The sequence below is a fragment of the Schistocerca americana genome, chromosome 1 (assembly GCF_021461395.2).
Source record: "Schistocerca americana isolate TAMUIC-IGC-003095 chromosome 1, iqSchAmer2.1, whole genome shotgun sequence".
In the NCBI taxonomy this organism is placed as follows: domain Eukaryota; kingdom Metazoa; phylum Arthropoda; class Insecta; order Orthoptera; family Acrididae; genus Schistocerca; species Schistocerca americana.
Genome location: NC_060119.1, coordinates 1,077,457,979 through 1,077,476,294, shown reverse-complemented (window position 1 = coordinate 1,077,476,294; position 18,316 = coordinate 1,077,457,979). Strand labels below are relative to the sequence as shown.

Here is an 18,316-nt window from a genome sequence, read left to right as displayed (position 1 = left end):
TGAAAATGTGTGTGTGATATTTTTCCGGGATTTTTATGGTGGTATATCTCTAGCCTCATGGATGATACAAATCAACTTTAATAGAACACATGGAGTCCCAATGGGGATTATCCAGTAGGGAATTGCCAGATCCAGCATCAATCAAGGAAAACCTCTGGAAACCTTGGTAAAAACCGGACCAATGAGTAGTATTTATAATCAAGTTCTGGAACAAATCCCCTAGATCAACAAATATGAATATCTATGTACGTATAGGTGCATTTGTTTGTGAATAAGAGCATGTGCAATGTGATTATGTCAATGGCGCACAAAGCAAACGATGATAATGTTTTCAGCGTCCTACCACCCAGGATACACGGTCGGAAGTCGGTGTAACTTTGTGCATGCACCCACCACTGGCGGATATGTAAATGATTAGAGTGACAGGTTTCAGATAGATTATATAATGGCAAGACAGAGATTTAGAAACCAGGTTTTAAATTGTAAGACATTTCCATGGGCAGATGTGGACTCTGACCACAATCTATTGGTTATGAACTGTAGATTAAAACTGAAGAAACTGCAAAAGGTAGGAATTTAAGGAGATGGGACCTGAATAAACTGACTAAACCAGAGGCTGTACAGAGTTTCAGGGAGAGCATAAGGGAACAATTGATAGGAATGGGGGAAAGAAATACACTAGAAGAAGAATGGGTAGCTTTGAGAGATGAAGTAGTGAAGGCAGCAGAGGATCAAGTAGGTAAAAATACGAGGGCTAGTAGAAATCCTTGGGTAACAGAAGAGATATTGAATTTAATTGATGAAAGGAGAAAATACGAAAATGCAGTAAATGAAGCAGACTTAAAAGGAATAAAAAAGACTCAAAAATGAGATTAGCAGGAAGTGCAAAATGGCTAAGCAGGGATGGCTAGAGGACAAATGTAAGGATGTAGAGGCTTACCTCACTAGGGGTAAGATAGATACTGCCTACAGGAAAACTAAAGAGACCTTTGGAGAAAAGAGAATCACTTGTATGAATATCAAGAGCTCAGATGGAAACCCAGTTACAAGCAAAGAAGGGAAAGCAGAAAGGTGGAAGGAGTATATAGAGGGTCTATACAAGGGCGATGTACTTGAGGACAATATTATGGAAATGGAAGAGAATGTAGATTAAGATGAAATGGGAGATACGATACTGCGTGAAGAGTTTGATAGAGCACTGAAAGACCTGAGTCGAAACAAGGCCCCGGGAGTAGACAACATTCCATCAGAACTACTGACGGCCTTGGGAGAGCCAGCCCTGACAAAACTCTACCACCTGGTGAGCAAGATGTATGAGACAGGCGAAATACCCTCAGACTTCAAGAAGAATATAATAATTCCAATCCCAAAGAAAGCAGGTGCTGATATATGTGAAAATTACCTAACAATCAGTTTAATAAGTCACGGAAGCAAAATATTAACGCGAATTCTTTACAGACGAATGGTAAAACTGGTAGAAGCCGACCTCGGGGAAGATCAGTTTGGATTCGTAGAAATATTGGAATACGTGAGGCAATACTAACTCTACGACTTATCTTATAAGCTAGATTCAGGAAAGGCAAACCTACATTTCTAGCATTTGTAGACTTAGAGAAAGCTTTTGTCAACGATGACTGGAATACTCTCTTTCAAATTCTGTATACTGAGCGTGAGCGCCGTAGGATCCATTTGACCAGCAAGTGGAATAGCGCAATATGCAGATTTGTGGGACCGATGTTGGAGTGCATGGTAACGTGAAGGTAGGCATCGTAGCCCTTCACGTCTACGCCTACTATCCGAGAAGGAGTTATCCCACAGAATTGGTTGGAGACAATCAGTAGCCAGACTAGGGACGATACAGGGAGCGAAAGGCTACTTACAATTTGTACAGAAACCAGATGGCAGTTATAAGAGTTGAGGGACGTGAAAGGGAAGCAGTAGTTGGGAAGGGAGTGAGACAGGATTGTAGCCTCTCCCCGATGTTATTCAATATGTATATTGAGCAAGCAGCGAAGGAAACAAAAGAAAAATTCGGAGTAGGTATTAAAATCCATGGAGAAGAAATAAAAAAATTGAGGTTTGTCGATGACATTGTAATTCTGTCAGAGACAGCAAAGAATTTGGAAGAGCAGTTGAACGAAATGGATAGTGTCTTGAAAAGAGGATATAAGATTAACATCAACAAAAGCAAAACGAGTATAGTGGAATGTAGTCGAATTAAATCGGGTGATGCTGAATGAATTAAATTAGGAAATGAGACACTTAAAGTAGTAAAGGAGTTTTGCCATTTGGGGAGCAAAATAACTGATGAAGGTCGAAGTAGAGAGGATATAAAATGTAGACTGGCAATCACAAGGAAAGCGTTTCTGAAGAAGAGAAATTTGATAGCATCGAGTATAGATTTAAGTGTCAGGAAGTCGTTTCTGAAAGTATTGTATGGAGTATAGCCATGTATGGAAGTGAAACATGGACGATAAATAGTTTGGACAAGAAGAGAATAGAAGCTTTCGAAATGTGGTGCTACAGAAGAATGCTGAAGATTAAATGGGTAGATCATATAACTAATGAGGAGGTATTGAATAGGATTGGGGAGAAGAGAAGTTTGTGGCACAACTTAACTAGAAGAAGGGATCGGTTGGTAGGACAGGTTCTGAGCCATCAAGGGATCAGCAGTTTAGTATTGGAGGGTAGCGTGGAGGGTAAAAATCGTAGAGGGAGACCAAGAGATGAATACACTAAGCAGATACAAAAGGATGTAGGTTGCAGTAGGTACTGGAAGATGAAGAAGCTTGCACAGGATAGAGTAGCATGGAGAGCTGCATCAAACCAGTCTCAAGACTGAGGACCACAACAACAACATAGAGTGACAGACAGAACGACCGCCACAGTGCAGTACTTTGTTCGTGTTTAGTGTTGTTACCAGGCCTGGTGGGGTATATAAGAGGCGTGAACACCATCGGATACTGACTGAGCGCCGGCCGCGGTGGCCGAGCGGTTCTAGGCACTTCAGTCCGGAACCGCGCGAGTGCTAGGGTCGCAGGTTTGAATCCTGCCTCGGGCATGGATGTGTGTGATGTCCTTAGGTTAGTTAGGCTTAAGTAGTACTAAGTTCTAGGGGACTGATGACCTCGGTCCCATAGTGCTCAGAGCCATTTGAACCATTTTACTGAAAAAGACAGTGCAGAACTATGCGTATCACACTACAGCATCAAACTTCACGTCCAGGATACATGGTCGGACATCAGGGTGACTTTGAAAATCACGTATGCACCATTGTCAAGTACATAAATCATTAGAGTTACAGGTAGAACGCCCGCCACAGTGCAGTAGTGTTGTTTGTATTTTGTGTCGTTACCAGGCCTTATAGGGTATATAAGGGGCGTGAGCGCCGTAGGATCCATTTGACCAGCAAGTGGAATAGCGCAATATGCAGATTTGTGGGACCGATGTTGGAGTGCATGGTAACGTGACGGTAGGCATCGTAGATCTTCACGTCTACGCCTACTATCCGAGAAGGAGTTATCCCACAGAATTGGTTGGAGACAATCAGTAGCCAGACTAGGGAATCACCATCCCAGGCTGCCATTAACACCACAACACAAATAGCTGTGTTTAGAGTGGTGCCGTCACCAGGAAGCATCGGCTTCTGATGAATGGCGTCGCATTGTATCAGTGATGAACTGTGTTTGTGTTCTATCCCAGATGACCATCGTCGGGTAGGATAGTGGCGACCCAGGGAGAGGTCCCATTCCTCCAATGTATTGGAGAGGCACAGCGGTGTTACTCCTGCCATCGTGGTGTGGGGAGCCTTCGGGTAGAACTTCAAGTCATGCTTGGTTGAGAGAACTCTGACAGTAAAACTGTACATCACAGCACCTATGCCCTCGTGTTGTACCTCTCATGCGACGGTTAGTTGTGCCATTTTTCAACAGCACAAAGCTCGCCTCAAACATGACACATACACTACTGGCCATTAAGATTGCTACACCAAGAAGAAATGCAGATGATTAAATGGTATTCATTGGACAAATATATTATACTAGAACTGACATGTGATTACATTTTCACGCAATAGACCCTGAGAAATCAGTACCCAGAACAACCACCTCTGGCTGTAATAACGGCCTTGATGCGCCTGGGTATTGAGTCAACAAGAGCTTGGATGCCGTGCACAGGTACAGCTGCCCATGCAGCTTCAACTCGATACCACGGTTCATCAAGAGTAGTGACTGGCGTATTGTGACGAGCCAGTTGTTCGGCCACCATTGCCGGCCGCGGTGGTCTAGCGGTTCTAGGCGCTCAGTCCGCAACCGCGCGACTGCTACGGTCGCAGGTTCGAATCCTTCCTCGGGCATGGATGTGTGTGGTGTCCTTAGGTTAGTTAGGTTTAAGTAGTTCTAAGTTCTAGGGGACTGATGACCAAAGATGTTAAGTCCCATAGTGCTCAGAGCCATTTGAACCATTTGAACCATTCGGCCACCATTGACCAGATGTTTTCAATTGGTGAGAGATCTGGAGAATGTGCTGGCCAGGGCAGCAGTCGAACATTTTCTGTATCCAGAAAGGCCCGTACAGGTCCTGCAACATGTGGTCGTGCTTTATCCTGCTGAAATGTAGGGTTTCGCAGGGATCGAATAAGGGGTAGAGCCACGGGTCGTAACACATCTGAAATGTAACGTCCACTGTTCAAATTGCCCTCAGTGCGAACAACAGGTGACCGAGACGTGTAACCAATGGCACCCCATATCATCATGCCGCATGTTACGCCAGTAAGGCGTTGACGAATACACGCTTCCAGTGTGCGTTCACCGCGATGTCGCCAAACACGAATACGACCATCATGATGCTGTAAACAGAACCTGGATTCATCCGAAAAAATGACGTTTTGCCATTCGTGCACCCAAGTTCGTCGTTGAGTACACCATCGCAGGTGCTCCTGTCGGTGACGCAGAGTCCATGGTAACCGCAGCCATGGTCTCCGAACTGATAGTCCATGCTGCTGCAAACGTCGTCGAACTGTTCGTGCAGATGGTTGTTGACTTGCAAACGTCCCCATCTGTTGACTCAGGGATCGAGACGTGGCTGCACGATCCGTAACAGCCGTACGGAGGAGATGCCTGTCATCTCGACTGCTGCTGATACGAGGCCGTTGGGATCCAGCAGGGCGTTCCGTATTACCCTCCAGATCCCACCGATTCCATATTCTGCTAACAGTCATTGGATATCGACCAACGCGAGCAGCTATATCGCGATAAGATAAACCGCAATCGCGATAGGCTACAATCCGGCCTTTATCAAAGTCGGAAACGTGATGGTACGCATTTCTCCTCTTTACACGAGGCATCACAACAACGTTTCACCAGGCAACGCGGGTTAACTATTGTTTGCTTATGAGAAATCGGTTGGAAACTTTCCTCATGTCAGCAAGTTGTAGGTGTCGCTACCGGAGCCAACCTGGTGTGAATGCTCTGAAAAGCTAATCATTCGCATATCACAGCATCTTCTTCCTTTCGGTTAAATTTCGCGTCTGTAGCACGTCATCTTCATGGTGAAGCAATTTTAATGGCCAGTAGTGTATGTGTATGAACTTTCTACTCCCTGTACGAGCCGGCCGGAGTGGCCGGGCGGTTCTAGGCGCTTCAGTCTGGAACCGTGCGACTGCTACGGTCGCAGGTTCGAATCTTGCCTCGGGCATGGATGTGTGTGATATCCTTAGGTTAGTTAAGCTTAAGTAGTTCTAGGGGACTGATGGACGTTAAGTCCCATAGTCCTCACAGCCATTTGAACCTGTACCAACAGAGCATGTGTGGACCCAGCTCGGGCATCAGCTCCACCCTAGTTCCAGTATCCGGCGTATGTAGGACCAATTACAAAAGTTGTGGGCCAGCTTCCCTCAGTAGAGGATACAAACGAATCAGTGCATGGATCCAAGCCAAACCGATAAGCAGGCTCGTACTGAAAAGTTCCGTGTAAATTCAAATCGGTTTCGTTATCACTCAAATAACATCACATACCCTCTTAGGCAGTGAAGTTTCATTTTGTTTCTTCCTCTCCTCGTAGGTGCCGTGCTTTTTATGTCAGGCAGTGTATTAGTAACCTTGCCTAAATGATTCTTTTTCAGGACAGATACCTCAACTCTGGAAGTATGTCGCTACACGTCGTCCAGCGGATCCACCTCCTCCTCCGGCACGCACCCACCCCCCTCCGCTTACTCTGCCCCCTCCTTCCACCCATCGCCCACCTCGTCGCCGGCGGGCAGCGCTATTAGCGCGGCTAATCCGGCTGATGAGGCCTGGCGCTATCCGTAAACGGGAAATGACGGCGGCGGCTCCTCAGCCACTGTGTCAGCGGACACACTCCAGTCGCACGTACACTCGAGCTCAGCGCTCACACTAACTTAGTCCCAGTGTTGCTATAAACAAGAACCCTTAAAAACCACGAACTGAAACAGGAAGAGCAAACAAATGATACACGTTTCCGGAACCTGTATAATACGAAGTAAACAAACCTGGTCGACATCAGTTTTCGGTGCGACTGTCTACAGACAAATCGAGTCACGATGCCAAAGAATAGAGAAGATGAAACAAGGAAGATTAGGGTTTAACATCCTGTGGACGATGTGGTCAATACACTACTGGCCATTAAAATTGCTACACCACGAAGATGACGCGCTACAGACGCGAAACTTAACCGGCAGGAAGAAGATGCTGTGATATGAAAATGATTAGCTTTTCAGAGCATTCACACCAGGGTGGCGCCGGTGGCGACACCTACAACGTGCTGACGTGAGGAAAGTTTCCAACCGACTTCTCATACACAAACAGCAGTTGACCGGCGTTGCCTGGTGAAACGTTGTTGTGGTGCCTCGTGTAAGGTGGAGAAATGTGTACCATCACGCTTCCGACTTTGATAAAGGTCGGATTGTAGCCTATCGCGATTGGGGTTAATCGTATCGCGACATTGCTGCTCGCGTTGGTCGAAATCCAATGACTGTTAGCAGAATATGGAATCGGTGGGTTTAGGAGTGTAATACGGAACGCTGTGCTGGATCCTAACGGCCTCGTATCACTAGCAGCCGGGATGACAGGCATCTTATCCGCATGGCGGTAACGGATCGTACAGACACGTCTCGATCCCTGAGTCAACAAATGGGAACGTTTGCAAGACAACAACCAACTGCACGTACAGTTCGACGACGTTTGCAGCAGCATGGACTATCAGTTCGGAGACCGTGGCTGCGGTTATCCTTGACGCTGCATCACAGACAGGAGCGCCTGCGATGGTGTACTCAACGACGAACCCCGGTGCACGAATGGCAAAACGTCAGGTTCTGTTTAGAGCATCCTGATGGTCGCATCCACGTTTGGCGACATCGCGATGGACGCACACTGGAAGCGTGTATTCGTCATCGCCGTACTGGCGTATCACCCCCCGTGTTGGTATGGGGTGCCATTGGTTACACGTCTCGGTCACCTCTCGTTCGCATTGACGGCAATTTGAACAGTGCACGTTACATTTCAGATGTGTTACGACCCGTGGCTCTACCCTTCATTCGATCCCTGCGAAACTCTACATTTCAGCAGGATAATGCAGGACCGCATGTTGCAGGTCCTGCACGGGCCTTTCTGGATACAGAAAATGTTCGACTGCTGTCCTGGCCAGCACATTTTCCAGATCTCTCACAAATTGAAAACGTCTGGTCAATGGTGGCCGAGCAACTGGCTCGTCACAATACGCCAGTCACTACTCTTGATGAACTGTGGTATGGTGTTGAAGTTGAATGGGCAGCTGTACCTGTGCACGCCATCCAAGCTCTGTTTGACTTAATGCCCAGGCGTATCAAGGCCGTTATTACGGCTGGAGGTGGTTGTTCTGGGTACTGATTTCTCAGGATCTATGCACCCGAATTGCGTGAAAATGTAATCACATGTCAGTTCTAGTATAATATATTTGTCCAATGAATACCCGTTTATCATCTGCATTTCTTCTAGGTGTAGCAATTTTAATCTCGGAATGATGAATGAAATCGGCCGTGTTCTTTACAGAGGAATCATTCCAGCATTTGTATAATTTTTTTATGTCTATTCTTCTGACTGTCGGCTTGCGGGACTTCGGCCGTTCACGTAGGTAATAAAATAAAACACCTGCAGCTGTCGTTTTGATGTTATTTTATTACACTGCAACCAGTTTCGGTGACCCAATACATAATCTTTAGATCTTAACTCACGTTGAGGGGGTGAACTCCAAACGTGTGCAAGATTCCTTCAGAGGCCAACATCTATAAACCGGCTTCCGTAGAATACTGTAACAGCCTTGGTGTGTCTACAACCATCAACAAAACATCGCTGTTACAGTATTCTACTGAAGCCAGTTCATAGATGTTGGCCACTGGTAGGATCGTGTATACGATTGGAGTTCATCCCCTCAGTGTTAGTTAAGCCCTGAAGATGATGTACTGAGTCACTGAAACTGGTTGCAATATAATAAAATAATATCAAAACGACGGCTGTAGGTGTTTCAGTTTACTACGTATTTGCATAACTGGTTTCTGGACATCACGAGAAACCTGGTGGATGGCCGAATGGGTATTTGACCACCACTCCACCTGAGTGAGAGTCCAGTATTAACACCACAGCGTCACACACCTCCAATGCGTTGGTAATAACAATTAAGTTAGGTACTACGAAGCAGAGAAAATTGCTTAGCGAGAGATTGTACTCCTGAGCAGTGGATTGACTTACAATTCCTTGACAGTGTCGTGTTGTGTTGTGACCCTCAGTCCGAAGAGTGTTTCGATAAAGCTCTTCACGCTGCTGTATTCGGTGCGAGCTTCTCCATCTTCGAATAACTATTACAACCTACATCCATTTGAACCAGTTTTCTGGGTTCATCTCTTGGTCTCGCTCAACAATTTTTATCTACCACACTTCCCACCACTGTGAAACTGACGATTCCTTCAAGTCTCAGGACGTGTCCTGCCATAAATTTTTTCTTTCCTTAATTCGATGCAGAACCTCCTCCCGTCCTCTCATCCCATCTTCAACATTCTTCTATAGAATCAAGACTTCTTCTCTAAACTGCTTATCGTCCACGTCCCTCTTCCATACAAAACTCCACTCCAAGAAAATGGCTTCCAAAAAGATTTCCTAATACTCAAATTGATATTAGAAGTTAATGAATTCCTCTTTTATATAAATGCTTTTCTTACTATTTCCAGTGTACGTTTTATATCCTGTCTACCTCGGGCATCGTCAGTTATTTTGCTGCCCAAATAGCAGCTAATCAGGTCTACCAATTTTAGTGTATAATTTACTAATCTAATTTCCTCAACGTTGCCTGATTTCGCTGACTACATTCCATTAACCTTGTTTTAGTTATGTTTATGTTCATCTTATGACCTTTTTCAAGATACCACGCATTCCATTTAACTTCTCAGTGTATATTATTGTATGGTAATCTGTCTTCAAGCTTTTTCGTCTACTTGATACTTTCGACTGGGAAATGCTTACATTGCGTACGTTTCCTGTCTCACATTTGATTCCTATAGCGTTCAGACTGACTTTTTGCTATGTAAATGTTTCTTTGTGTTACCCTGTCGTCTACCGATTAAGCACAGTGCCCCAGCGTATGAATTTCGTAAGAGAAGTTCCGTAAGAAAGTCTATAATTAAGTAAACAGGTAAGTTATTCAGTTAATATTAACTGGTTATTTCATAACTAACGACCAATGCATGTTTGGTCATCGTATGTCGCACTGAATAGGAGTGATGTCTTTCCATTAAATTCGGTATAAGTTACTCTACATAGCTTTCTGTGCCATAAATCAAGTATGATAAATACGATAATAATTCTGTCTTTTAAATGTATCACTTTTCCTGACCCAGAGAACATGGAGCTGTGTGACTTTAGAATATTTACCTACAGCTCAGCGAAAATGACGAAGAAAGTGGCAGGACTTGTCCAATGAATTGGTCTAATGAACACACGCTGTGACTCGAGAGTAAACCTAAAAAAAGGCGAAACTAATGAGCAGTACCCGAAATCATGTTAACGCTAAACTTAATATCAAAATTGGAGACCAACAAGTATACAAAGTGAAGGAATATTGGTACATTGGAAACAAAATAACACATGATGGTCGAAGCAATGGGGCACAATAAGCAGACGAGCGCTGGGAAAGAGGACATTTCTTCCAAAAAAAGTCTACTAGTGTCAAACATCGGCCTTAATTTGAGGAAGGAATTTTTGAGAGTGTACATTAGAGCACAGCATTTTATGGCAGTGAAACATGGACTGTGGGAAAACCGGAAAAGAAGTGAATCGCAGCGTCTTGAGATGTGATTTGGAAATATGTTGAAAATGAAGTAAAATGATAAGAAATGAAAAGGCTCTGTGCAGAATCGGCGAGGAGAGAAAATTGTGGAAAGCATTAAGAAGAAGAAGGGACAGGATGATGGTATTACATGTGTTAAGACATCTGGAATAACTTCTGTGGCACTAGAGAGAGCTGCAGAGGGTGAAAACTGTAGGGAAAGATAGAGAGTTGAATACGTCCAGCAAATAACTGAAGATATTCGGTGCAAATGATGCTCGAAGATGATGAGGCTGACACAAGAGAGAATTTCGTAGCAGATCGCATCAGACTACTCAGACTAATGATCCCCCTGAACACCCCGCTCCCCTCCCCCCCTCCACAAAAAAATATTGATCGAATCTAAAAATTTAAAATGCTGTCATAAACTAATCATTAAGAGGTGTAACGTTATGTTAAAAGTTTAGTACACTAACGTAAGTATTACAGTAGGAAGTTACGTGTTTGTCCTTAGGCAGCGTAAATGGCGGCGCGCAAATACGTCGACTTCCTTCATCCATTATTTGAAATGAGAGCAGTCTGCGACTTCCAACAACCCTTAAACATAATTTCAAACCTTTTTGGACATTTTCCTCGCTGACGCCCCCCCCCCCTCCACAAAAAAAGGAAAATAAGTTTATTGCTTATTACATTTTCGCTATTCATGCAGTCAAACTTTATCATCGGACATAAATTTATTACTTTTTTGCTACTAACTGTATTCGCAACAAAACAATGAGATGCTTGAAAAACTAGTTTTTTCTTAAAGTAGAGAACAAATTAACCACATTATACTAAGTGCATCCGGAAAATAACAACACAAGGGTTGTGCAAGACACAAGGACTTCTTTTACAGAGCTGAAACCGTGAGGTGTACAGGGGTTCGTAACAGACGAATGAAGCAATCGAGCACCTCTGTCAGTTATTAAATGTCTCAGCAGCATAACACGTCATACAATGTGCCCTTCGTTTGTTTCGTGTACAGAAGGTGCGTGATTCTTTCAGTCATTTAGTTCCTCACCTTGCGTAACTAATAGGCGGCTAATATCCATCGAAAGCTTGACGAAAACAACTAATCCGAGGTAATAGATCATAATAATGTTACCAAGGGTTAGGCTGTTTAAGCAAGGCCGTACCGACATTGTAACACCTCGGTTCAGTTTACAGTGTTAAAAGCTATAGAAAGAATAATTTAAAATTAAGAATAGAATTTTTAGAGGGGAAAATAGTGTAGAATCAGAGTTCGGTAATTGCAGATGAAAATTATAGTATATCAGCAAGTAGTTTAACGTCTAAGTACAGCAAAGCCACGGAAGCTCTGTCATGGAGAAGGCAATGACGTTAAACTCTTGAGATGAAAAACCTATAAAAAGGCCTGATCATCATTATTGCCGCCTTTTTCCTTGATTGTTTCGTTAAAGGGCGGGGAACCCGTGTCAGTCAGCGAGACAATAATTAGATTGGACTTTATCGCGTTAAGATTCGCGATAAACAGTTAGAATATTACGGAGATTAAAAGTGATGTAGTGTACGATCTCTGACTGGATTGGAACTTTACGAACACATAGACGACAGAAACTCAAATTATCTGCTGATGCGAGTGAATTCAGAGATACCGGTATTCAGATATTAACGTGTGGACTTTTGAAAGTGTCGTGTGCCGTTAGTTGAGAATCTGGACGTAAAGCGCGTGCATATCGGCATTTGCGGACTATTTAGATTGCTACAGGCTAGGAACCTTTTAAATAGACCATCATCCATCACCATCTTAATCCTTGAATATAGAGTGTTGTACTTATTTCATTTACCTAGTACTAATCAGTGAAGGTTTTGCGGAACCAAAGCTATTCAGCAGTAAGTCAGCACCATCTAGTGGAAAGCGTGGGCATTAACTAACACACTAACTGAAGTGAACGTTTACGTGTTTTACGGACTGCTTAATATGAACTTTTGTGACTCTTTGACGTCCCAACTCCCTCCGAAAGGTGGAGCAGGCTGTCTTAATCATAAAAGTGGAGAGTTTTACCCGGGCAAATTACTAAATAAAAGCGATATTTACAAGACTCGCAGTAATAGCAAAACACAAGGCCCGCACCTCATCGGAGAGTCGTCGCTGTCACGTCGGGGAGTAAAGCCGGAAAACCTACATCTACACATCTACATCTATACTCCGCGAGCCACCTTACGGTGTGTGGCGGAGGGTACTTATTGTACCACTATCTGATCCCCCCTTCCCTGTTCCATTCACGAATTGTGCGTGGGAAGAACGACTGCTTGTAAGTCTCCGTATTTGCTATAATTTCTCGGATCTTTTCGTTGTGATCATTACGCGAGATATATGTGGGCGGTAGTAATATGTTGCCCATCTCTTCCCGGAATGTGCTCTCTCGTAATTTCGATAATAAACCTCTCCGTATTGCGTAACGCCTTTCTTGAAGTGACCGCCACTGGAGCTTGTTCAGCATCTCCGTAACGCTCTCGCGCTGACTAAATGTCCCCATGACGAATCGCGCTGCTTTTCGCTGGATCATGTCTATCTCTTCTATTAATCCAACCTGGTAAGGGTCCCATACTGATGAGCAATACTCAAGAATCGGACGAACAAGCGTTTTGTAAGCTACTTCTTTCGTCGATGAGTCACATTTTCTTAGAATTCTTCCTATGAATCTCAACCTGGCGCCTGCTTTTCCCACTATTTGTTTTATGTGATCATTCCACTTCAGATCGCTCCGGATAGTAACTCCTAAGTATTTTACGGTCGTTACCGCTTCCAATGATTTACCACCTATGGCATAATCGTACTGGAATGGATTTCTGCCCCTATGTATGCGCATTATATTACATTTATCTACGTTTAGGGAAAGCTGCCAGCTGTCGCACCATGCATTAATCCTCTGCAGGTCCTCCTGGAGTACGTACGAGTCTTCTGATGTTGCTACTTTCTTGTAGACAACCGTGTCATCTGCAAATAGCCTCACGGAGCTACCGATGTCGTCAACTAAGTCATTTATGTATATTGTAAACAATAAAGGTCCTATCACGCTTCCCTGCGGTACTCCCGAAATTACCTCTACATCTGCAGATTTTGAACCGTTAAGAATGACATGTTGTGTTCTTTCTTCTAGGAAATCCTGAATCCAATCACAAACCTGGTCCGATATTCCGTAAGCTCGTATTTTTTTCACTAAACGTAAGTGCGGAACCGTATCAAATGCCTTCCTGAAGTCCAGGAATACGGCATCAATCTGCTCGCCAGTGTCTACGGCACTGTGAATTTCTTGGGCAAATAGGGCGAGCTGAGTTTCACATGATCTCTGTTTGCGGAATCCATGTTGGTTATGATGAAGGAGATTTGTATTATCTAAGAACGTCATAATACGAGAACACAAAACGTGTTCCATTATTCTACAACAGATTGACGTAAGCGAAATAGGCCTATAATTATTCGCGTCTGATTTATGACCCTTCTTGAAAATGGGAACGACCTGCGCTTTCTTCCAGTCGCTAGGTACTTTACGTTCTACGATAAATTGCTGATAGAAAGGGGGCAAGTTCTTTAGCATAATCACTGTAGAATCTTAAGGGTATCTCGTCTGGTCCGGATGCTTTTCCGCTACTAAGTGATAGCAGTTGTTTTTCAATTCCGATATCGTTTATTTCAATATTTTCCATTTTGGCGTCCGTGCGACGGCTGAAGTCAGGGACCGTGTTACGATTTTCCGCAGTGAAACAGTTTCGGAACACTGAATTCAGTATTTCTGCCTTTCTTCGGTCGTCCTCTGTTTCGGTGCCATCGTGGTCAACGAGTGACTGAATAGGGGATTTAGATCCGCTTACCGATTTTACATATGACCAAAACTTTTTAGGGTTCTTGTTTAGATTGTTTGCCAATGTTTTATGTTCGAATTCGTTGAATGCTTCTCTCATTGCTCTCTTTACGCTCTTTTTCGCTTCGTTCAGCTTTTCCTTATCAGCTATGATTCGACTACTCTTAAACCTATGATGAAGCTTTCTTTGTTTCCGTAGTACCTTTCGTACATGATTGTTATACCACGGTGGATCTTTCCCCTCGCTTTGGACCTTAGTCGGTACGAACTTATCTAAGGCGTACTGGACGATGTTTCTGAATTTTTTCCATTTTTGTTCCACATCCTCTTCCTCAGAAATGAACGTTTGATGGTGGTCACTCAGATATTCTGCGATTTGTGCCCTATCACTCTTGTTAAGCAAATATATTTTCCTTCCTTTCTTGGCATTTCTTATTACACTTGTAGTCATTGATGCAACCACTGACTTATGATCACTGATGCCCTCTTCTACATTCACGGAGTCGAAAAGTTCCGGTCTATTTGTTGCTATGAGGTCTAAAACGTTAGCTTCACGAGTTGGTTCTCTAACTATCTGCTCGAAGTAATTCTCGGACAAGGCAGTCAGGATAATGTCACAAGAGTCTCTGTCCCTGGCTCCAGTTCTGATTGTGTGACTATCCCATTCTATACCTGGTAGATTGAAGTCTCCCCCTATTACAATAGTATGATCACGAAACTTCTTCACGACGTTCTGCAGGTTCTCTCTGAGGCGCTCAACTACTACGGTTGCTGATGCAGGTGGTCTATAGAAGCATCCGACTATCATATCTGACCCACCTTTGATACTTAACTTAACCCAGATTATTTCACATTCGCATTCGCTAATAACTTCACTGGATATTATTGAATTCTTTACTGCTATAGATACTCCTCCACCATTGGCGTTTATCCTATCCTTGCGGTATATATTCCATTCTGTGTCTAGGATTTCGTTACTGTTCACTTCCGGTTTTAACCAACTTTCCGTTCCTAATACTATATGCGCACTATTTCCTTCAATAAGAGATACTAATTCAGGAACCTTGCCCTGGATACTCCTGCAGTTTACCAATATTACGTTAACTTTTCCTGTTTTTGGTCTCTGAGGACGGACGTTCTTTATCAACGATGATAATGTCCTCTCTGGTAAGCCGTCAGGTATTTTATCGTTTCGCTCAAGGGGGGGTCCCTCTAACCTAAAAAACCCCCGTGTGCACGCCACACGTACTCTGCTACCGACGATACGTATCTACGAGCAGACATCGACGTGGAGTACCTAAAAAGTGAACCACAAGAGAGTTGGGGATGCTTCAACACACGACAAAGAAGGACCGTCTTTCATTCCGGAAGAGCTTGTGCAGCACGTTGAAGAAAAAGTTCGCTACGATCGTCGTATTACTCTTGAGTCCCTAAAATAAAGTCCCTTAAATAACGTCCCTAAAATAAAGTTTTCACAAGTTTCACGAAGTATCCTAGGTGAAATCGTGTCAAAAAGACTTGAGTTTAAGAAGTTGTGTCTAAGGGGGGTGCCAAAAATGTTGACTCCGGAACACCGCGAAAATCGCGTGTCCGTTGCACGCGAATTTCTGAAACATTTTCAAAATGACGGTGAATATTATACCGACTCACTTGCGACTGGGGACGAAGCTTCATATGTCACCACACTCCTCAGTCAAAAGGGCAGTCTCTGCAGTGGCGCCATGCGCATACCCATCCTCCATCCTCCAAAAATTTCGAAGTTCAATTTTCACAGAGGAAAACCGTGGCGTCCATGTTTTAGAACCGGGAAGGGTTCTTGTTGGTCGATTTCATGCCCAAACGGACCACCATTAACTCTACTACATGTTTGAGACCCTACAAAAGCTACGAAAAAAAAGAGAAAAGGAGGGGAATGCTGAATCGTGACGTGCCACTCCTTCGTGAAATCACCAGACCCCATATCGTCCAGGTAACTCATGAGCAGATTGTGTCGTTTGGATGAAACTTTCTCACTCACCCACCTACTCCCCCGACCTGACCCCTTCGGATTACCATCTTTTCACTACATTCTTGATCTGGTGGACAGCGCTTTTCGAACGATGTGGAGGTCACGAAGACTGTAAGTGACATCAGGAATTGGAGCAGACGGTATACGATGAGCGTATACGAAAAGTGGTACCCAGGCTTCAAAGGTGCAAAGATCTCAGCAGTGATTATGTGGAGAAATAATATTTTGACACATACCATGTAAGTTTCATTAAAATCTATTCATTTTTCGATTTTTAACAACTGTTGTATTAAATGATGACTAACTGAAAACCTCAGCTGCCGACAGGTGTTGTTGACATACCTCGATGTGGACAGCTGAAAATGTGTGCCCCGACCGGGACTCGAACCCGGGATCTCCTGCTCACATGGCAGGCGCTCCATCCATCTGAGCCACCGAGGACACAGACGAATAGCGAGAATGCAGGGACTTATCCCTTGCACGCTTCCCGTGAGACTCACATTCCCAACTGTCCACAATTCTACATATGTATTGTACCTTATAGACATTTGCACACCCACTCATTACTCACGGGAAGCGTGCAAGGGATAAGTCCCTGCAGTCGCGCTATTTATCTGTGTCCTCGGTGGCTCAGCTGGATAGAGCGTCTGCCATGTAAGCAGGAGATCCTGGGTTCGAGTCCCGGTCGGGGCACACATTTTCAGCTGTCCACATCGAGGTATATCAACAACACCTGTCGGCAGCTGAGGTTTTCAAATAGTCATCATTTATTCCAGGGAAAAGCTGCACGGTCATCAACAGTAACTGTTCTTTCGAGAACAAGTTACTGTCTTCGTATATAACTGCTGTATTACTTTCTGGATGCCCCTCGCATCCCTCCAGTGTTTCATAATGAGAACACTTACCGACTTCCTGCAAACTGTAAGCCTAATTTCAAACCGTTCCTAAACTTGAATTAAATGTTTTCGGGTATATAACCGCGTCAATTTCTTAAAACTACTCGAGCTTTCGGCCAAGCACTCCTTGGCCGAAAGCTCGTGTACTTTTAAGCAATTAATGCGGTTGGAAACCCGAGAACATTTTATTCAATGTTATCGCCGCGAGACTCTGCATTCATACATTACGTTCCTAAACTTTTTCGCTTACATTCTTAAAGGCAAATATTTAACACATTAACGGGTATGTTAAGAAATCAGACGTTTGAAGTTGTTCTATGTGTGGGAGTTCGATTCTTCAAAGAATCGGAGTTTTCTGGTTTCATACTGAAGCCAGTGGTGGCTCGTAAACAGAGACCCGCAATTATTATCGTAAGTCTTAATGATCAAGGAACACTGTACAGACAATCGGCAACGTGCGTCACAGAAGCTGAATTGTAGAAACTGTCCATCTCAGAATGGTGTTTATTGAAATCTTAGCTGTTCGTCGCAGATCTCGCGCTATTATGTCTGCCAAACGCTGTTAGGGGCACACTTGTTTGAGAAGCGGTTACTAATGCACTCCCGATGCCGGTCGTCCTCAGGGACGGAGCTGGAACCCGAAACGTGCCGCGAGCATTAGGAGCAAGCGTCGCGGCGGCCGCGGTAAACAGCGCGACCTAAGTGATTCCGCGGGAACTTCAAGCGCTCGATGTAGCCTCAAGTCTTTAATGCGTCTCTCCCGAGACTTAACCAATTTCCGGAAGCAAGGCACCGCGATATTGGCTTCCTTAAAACGCGTGACGAGCCAAAGGGCTGCGGCAGCTGCCTGTTTCGCGACGAAGTTTAGTCTGTTTCACAAATCTTATTGCGTGAGCTTTCATGTGTGTCTGTGGACAACCTTCGAGATTGGAAACAAAGCGGAAATGTAGCTCTCTGGAGGGGATGTTTGCATTGGGAAAGTAGAGAAACACAAACGTTTTAATCTACTATTCAATAAACTTTTAATATTTATTCAACCATTATTCTTACTATTGTTGAATGTGAGGTCCGCCAGTTATTCAGAACACCATTTTTCTCAGCACCCAAACATGTTTCGGCACCACTGTGCCATCATCAGTGGGTTTTTGTTTTTATTTATTCTGCAGTGTGAACATTTTTGTTAAATGATTATAAAATTATGTGCATCTTTAGTTCAAACAACACACCGTTTCTTT

The 18,316-nt window shown here is 44.0% G+C and overlaps 1 protein-coding gene and 1 non-coding gene across 2 annotated transcripts in view; one reads left to right on the top strand and one right to left on the bottom strand.

Annotated features, from left to right (window-relative positions):
- LOC124550003 (sodium-dependent dopamine transporter) overlaps positions 1-18,316 on the bottom strand; it is a 552,321-nt gene that overhangs the window by 447,229 nt on the left and 86,776 nt on the right. The window lies entirely within an intron of this gene.
- Trnat-ugu lies at positions 16,805-16,878 on the top strand. The gene has a single exon. It is a non-coding gene; the product is annotated as a tRNA-Thr (tRNA).